Here is a 6,000-nt window from a genome sequence, read left to right on the forward strand (position 1 = left end):
TACATTCAGAGAGTCTACAACTGGCAAATGGAAACAAGGAAGATTGTTTTTCATAAATTAAATAAAATGAGAATCTTGGGTCATGTAGCTGCTACACAAATTGAATCTGTCACATGCTGCAGTTGTGCAACTGGGCATATGGACTTGCCTCTTCATTCAAGTTGTCAGCTCTCCATGAAATTGGTAAATAGATGGAACTCAGACTATACATTATTCTACTGCCTTTGATTATTTATTTACAGGTTTAGGGGAAAAATGTAATTTTTTCAAAACTTACCTACTAATACATAGTATATGTGTTTATACACTGTAACTCTGCTGGTGAGAAATCTATTGGAACACTTCTATTTCCCAGTATTTAAACTCTTTGCTGAACCCGGCTTGTAACTGCATCTTTTAACATCCATCTATGTATTTTACTCAAATGAAAGTACCTAACAATGCACAGTAGTTTGTTATGTCTGGCCTCTAGATGATGCTACAATGCTTTTATCTCTCTGGCATTTAGTAGTATGTTACACGCAAGCAACTTTGAACTGTACTCAAACCATTTGGTACAGTATCTTAATAGCAAAAGAAATATGACTCTCTGTTTACAAAAAGCAGAAGCATAGAAGGACCAAGGCCTTTTTCTCTAGAAGGTTTCTACTGCAAGTGAGTTATATTAATAATAAAATAAAATATGTTATTAGATTTGTTTTCCTGCACTGCATAATAAAAACACAGTAACATCAAGAGTAGATCAAATTTAACTTTTGCTTAAATCTGTAGCAACAGTCCTCATAGTCCTCATCCTGCATCCTTAGTTTTCTCTAAGACCTTTCATTCCACTTTGATTTTCCTTGTGGTAAATATATATGGCTTACTGACAGACAACCACTGGTAAAATGTGATGATTAACAAAAATTTTCCCAGTTGCAGAATATAATCTCCTGGTGACTTAGGTTATCCCACTGAGAAAAAAAGTTCCTCTTGCTTTGAGTGCACTTGTTGCTAGCTGACTTTAAAACCATGCCTGAATAGACCTTGGCTGCTTCTTAATCCTTCTGCTTCCTGTTACTCAGTGATGACTTCCTGTCCACCTGCTGTCCAGATCCATGAAAGGATGCAGGAAGTCTACATTTATGGTTCCAAGAGTAAAAGTTGAAAACAAGAGTTGCAGGAAGGTCACCAAGAGAGATTATATATATATATATACACATATATATAATGTTGTTCTGACAGGTACTTGAATCTTTACACTCTTACAAATGTACTACATTCTTTCCAAAACTTCAATCATGCAAAAATCAGTTGCACATTCTTTGTTTTAATTCTGAGAAAGGCAGCTACATTTTTTTAATTTTACATTTTTCACCTAATAGTTGCTAGTAATTATAAAGTAGTGACTAGCCAATGATAGCTGCACTGCCGTGTTCGTATCATGTTATACTACACTGTAATGCTGAGGTTCCAAACCTAAGTAAGTTACTTGGCAGTAAATGCAGCTGCACATGTATTAACCTTATGTATTTAACATATTAAGAATTCACAGATACTCCCAGTAAAGGATATATTCTTATTTCTTCAGGATGTGAAGCCAAAAAAATAATTAATTAGTGTGGTTGAATTTGTAGGTGATACCGTCTCTTCACGTCCTGGAAGGATGTCCAAAGAACTGACCTGTTGGGAAGACTGCCTTTGAACCTCACATCCAAGATGCGTAGAGAACCATCCCCACTTTGCCGTGTAGCTTGTTACCTACCGCAAAGGCCAAGGGAATCTTGACTTACACTCTTCCTCTTTTCAGTCCTGACGAGCTGACTTTGTGTAGCACACTCCTTTATTAAAATATCTGTCAGATACACAAACAGGGACCCCTATAAAAAGGAGAAGACAGTAAGATAATGAATTCCTCATGTGCCCAAATGTGACTGTTCATACTTCAGTTTCATGAAAGAACAAATTGCATGGAGGGCATACTCAGCATCATTCAGTGGTCTGCAGCCAGATAAGTTAATGTAAACTGGGGAAGAGGAGGAAAGGAACTTCACATCTTTTTTTTTTTTTTTTTTTACCCTCTAGTTTTTCACTCCTAGCTGCTGTCAAAGACCTCAGCATTTGTGGCCCATAGATAAATATGTCATTGTCTACAGTTGTGTAGAAGATTATTTATGGGAGATGGGGGAAGGGAGTTCATATTTGCCTTGCTAGTGCATGAGGATGAGGTAATCAGTTCCTGTGTATAACTCAGGCAGCTTTTACAAGGCTAAAAAAAAAAAAAAAAAAAAAAAAAGAGCGAGAGAGAGACAGACAAACAGAGAATATTATCTTACCCTTTCACAGTCCACCTAAGTGTCACACAACAGTTTATCTGAGCATATGGATCTACAGCTACACACAGTAGTTCATAGATCAGCAAGACAGCAGTCTCTTAAAAAGGAGGTGTGGAAAAAAATACCAAGAAAACCAGCAGCTGAAGAATAGTCATTGCTACAGTTTCTGACAGCTCTTCAGGCTGTAGAGAGCGTTTTTGATGACAGCCCCTTTAACATTAACCACTTCCATGTCTTGATTAGACAGTGATGGCACATCAAGTGAAGGGAGAATTCTTGTAGGCAGTGCTGAAACAGATGGCACTGCCACAGCACTCCTCCTGCCAGCTGCCTGGGAAGAAGCTCTCTGCCCTGCAATAAAAATGGCATGAGTTAGGTGGATTCCCATACCACTTACTGCATCACACAAGAGGTACCTCAGGAGCAGTGGATGGAGCATGGCATAGGAACAAGCCAGCCTGCAAGGGAGAGGCTCAAACATCTAGAGTCTAACAAGACTGAAGTCCCACATACTTACTGAAAACCTTTCGCAGTTATATTCATTTCCTATTGGAAATACGAAAGGAAAACCTAGCAACTAATAACATATATCTCCAAAACTGAAACCTAGTTTAGAACCCAAAACAACAGGATTTATTTGTTCTTCTTAGTAATATTCTCCTAAGCATTTAGTTTGAATATTGGCTAATATTTTTGCAGATGCACTTTGTAGATGGGAAAAAAAAAAAAAGAAACAAACAAAAAAAACAAACAGCTTTATGTTTCCAGGGTCAAAAAGATTTGTGAGAAAATAATATTTTTCCATTTACAAATATTTTTAGTTTCAACGTCTAAACTTACTTTCCCTTTCAGACGTTTATTTCACCTATGTTATCACAAAACAGCACAGCACAGCATAATTCAGTGCAATCTTCAGGCCATGAGACTGATCACGTAAAAGAGATGCCTGGGGTTATCATTCAACCCTTGCCACTCTTCCCAGTATTCAGAAGACACATAAAGAATATGTGTTTTCTGTATAGTATCTCTAGCACTGCCTACTCCCACACACAAATTGCAGGAAAGTAAAATTATTAGAAAACACATTACTATGTGTTACAAAATCTCCCCAGCATAAAATTCTAAGGTGTGCATCTATAGTAAAGTCTTTTCCTGCAAGCAAATAGGGACAGATAATGAAAAGGGAAAAGGTTTTTCCCCCTGTTGCGTGGAAATATTTGCTTCACACTGCCCTCATTTAAAAAAATAAAAAATAAAAATCATTCTACAGTAAAAGCTCCCAACAGCCTTCTATAATAATGTTAGCATAGGTTTTTAGGCTATTGTGAAATAGTACCATTTCATTTCTAAGAATTGGTAAGTTAAGTTACACACAGTAGGAAGGTGATTTGTTTCACCTATCTGCAGGCAACATTCGTTTCTTTGCTCCAGATCTGTGACATAGAATACAACACCTGAAAGAGACAAAAATATCTTCAAAGCACTATGCCAATATATGTAACCTTGGCTACAATGTTCAGCCTCCATAACCATATTGTGCATTCATTTGAATTTCTCTAAGGAGACTATTTTAAAAGGGAAAGGATGTAGCAGTTTAGCTGAAGCTTGATGGATGCGCGGACCAGGGGGCTAGTGAGTTGTGCCTGTCTTTACCAGATTGAGCTCTGAGTGAAACTAACCATGGCTGACTGCATGGCTTTGCATGGCTGTCTGCCCTTTTGGATTTTTCACTATGGTAACCAGCTGAGGTTCAATGAGACACTGGTAGTGGCACAAGGCAAGAGAACCATGAGATTTGTCAGAATGCAGTTAAAGTCAAACAAAAATTGAGCAACTTTGATTAAGGAATATGATGTTAAACTAGGCCTAAGCTTTGAGGCATGGGGATTTTAATCTGGGATGAGACACCCTAAAGTTACTTTCATGTATGGAGAATCATGGCCTATAGGCAAGGAGATGACGTTAGCAATAGGCTGAAGATCAGAGCAGAACACGCAGCATGTTAAATGTTTCAGGGAATAAACTCAGGAAGGGCAAATGCACAGGCTCCAGAGGCAACACAATAGACTGACCTTCTCAACTTTCTTTCTTCGGCCTACCACGTCACCAGACGTAAATGTGGGCAAGGAGATAAAATAAATGAAAGATGGATCTCAGCAAGTGGTCAGGTTTTCTGCTACTGGCTGCTCAAGCTGCCTTGTGTAACAGAGTGCAGAGATGAACACAAAAACAAGCAGAGTGTTTCTGGCCAGCTGTTTTAGCTTTAGCACCAACCTGAAAAATATTAGCAGATGCATTTTCAAACAGTAAAAAAAAAAAAGGTGAAAAGGGTGGGGAGGAAAGCTTTAACAAACATTCTGTTGCAGGTACGGATATGGTGCACTTTCTTAGAACAGACAGTGAGCAATGGATTTATTTGGAAGTATTGTACAGTGTAAAATAGTAATTAAAGAAGGCATTTCAGCTGTTTGCTAACAAAATATAAATTTGGATTACCCAAATTTATCAAAAATACACATCAATCTCATCAGATTCTCACAGCCAGAAATGATCTCTAAAAGCCAAAACATTTCATTTCAAGATGTTCAAAACAGAATATTAGGATTCTAATCTCAAATGGTTTTGAAAATATTCTACTTTTTATTCAATGACAAATTAAAATGAAACCAAATGTTTAACCTGGAACAGCCACCCACACCCTTAATTAAACCAGCAAATAAACAAACAAAACAAAACAAAACAAAAAAGTAAATTATTTGCACAGCTGGACTACTACTTAGGAAATAAAGGCAACACAATCGATGTCTGACTAGTGACTACCACATCCAACTCCAAAGTGGTGTGTAAATTAAGTAAAAGCAAGAATGAGTAAAGCTTTTAATGACTGCACTTTAGTTAAAGACTGGATCTCCCAACATAGCCCCACATTACTTGATGTTTTATATCACTAAAGTTCCGTTATAAAAGCTCTGTGAACATGAAAGAATTTATGTAGGTGAAATCACCACCAAGAAGTTAAAAACTGTCTTTCCCTTGGAGGAATAAGTTCAAGCCAAGCAGACAAAATAAGAAGTATCTTTAAAGATTTGAGATCTAAAGCCAAGAGATGCTGAAGAAGGGCTTTCACTACTCTTGAAAATGTTCTCCAGCAACAAAAAAAATGGACCACAGACTAAAAGGAAAAAAGCAGGAGGAAGGATCTCTTCTGCCCTTACGCTGAGCTGACCCTGGACTGATGACAGCTTCATTTTCCACTTGGCACAGGAGGATTTTGGAACTGCCCCAACTGTATGAGAAGTGCTCCCAAAAATCCTGTGGCCCACTTGTGACCTGAAGCAGAGTCCAACAGTGTGGGTGAGTCAGATCACTTAACACCTTGTCAGAATCAGAATAAAATAAATAAGCAAAATAAAATAAAATAAAATAAAAAAGTACACAAAGGGGAGAGGGAGAGGAAGAAAACCACACTCCCACACTTCCTGGCTAAAGGATGTGATCAGGGCAGGGCAGCTCACTTGTTCCATCTCAAACTGAAAACCAGACCCCATTCCACCATGGCTTTCCTGCACACAGTAAGCTTTCTGTATTTTAAGCAGTATGTTCAAGCTTAAAACTGCTTGTTATTTCCGTGCAAGCATTAATTTCAACTGCATAAGTGCCCAGATAAAGAGATCAATTCTCAGCC

The 6,000-nt window shown here is 37.9% G+C and overlaps 1 long non-coding RNA gene across 1 annotated transcript in view; it reads right to left on the reverse strand.

Annotated features, from left to right (window-relative positions):
- Positions 1-4,404, reverse strand: part of LOC125184244 (uncharacterized) — a 29,852-nt gene extending 25,448 nt beyond the window's left edge. Inside the window, exons 1-2 of the long non-coding RNA XR_007167932.2 lie at positions 2,316-4,404; positions 1,745-1,859 (exon numbers count right to left, since the gene is read on the reverse strand). This is a non-coding gene — a long non-coding RNA (uncharacterized lncRNA). The remainder of the gene's footprint in view (positions 1-1,744; positions 1,860-2,315) is intronic.
- Between the last annotated feature and the right edge of the window lie 1,596 nt (positions 4,405-6,000).

This window comes from Anser cygnoides, chromosome 2, assembly GCF_040182565.1.
Source record: "Anser cygnoides isolate HZ-2024a breed goose chromosome 2, Taihu_goose_T2T_genome, whole genome shotgun sequence".
NCBI lineage: Eukaryota > Metazoa > Chordata > Aves > Anseriformes > Anatidae > Anser > Anser cygnoides.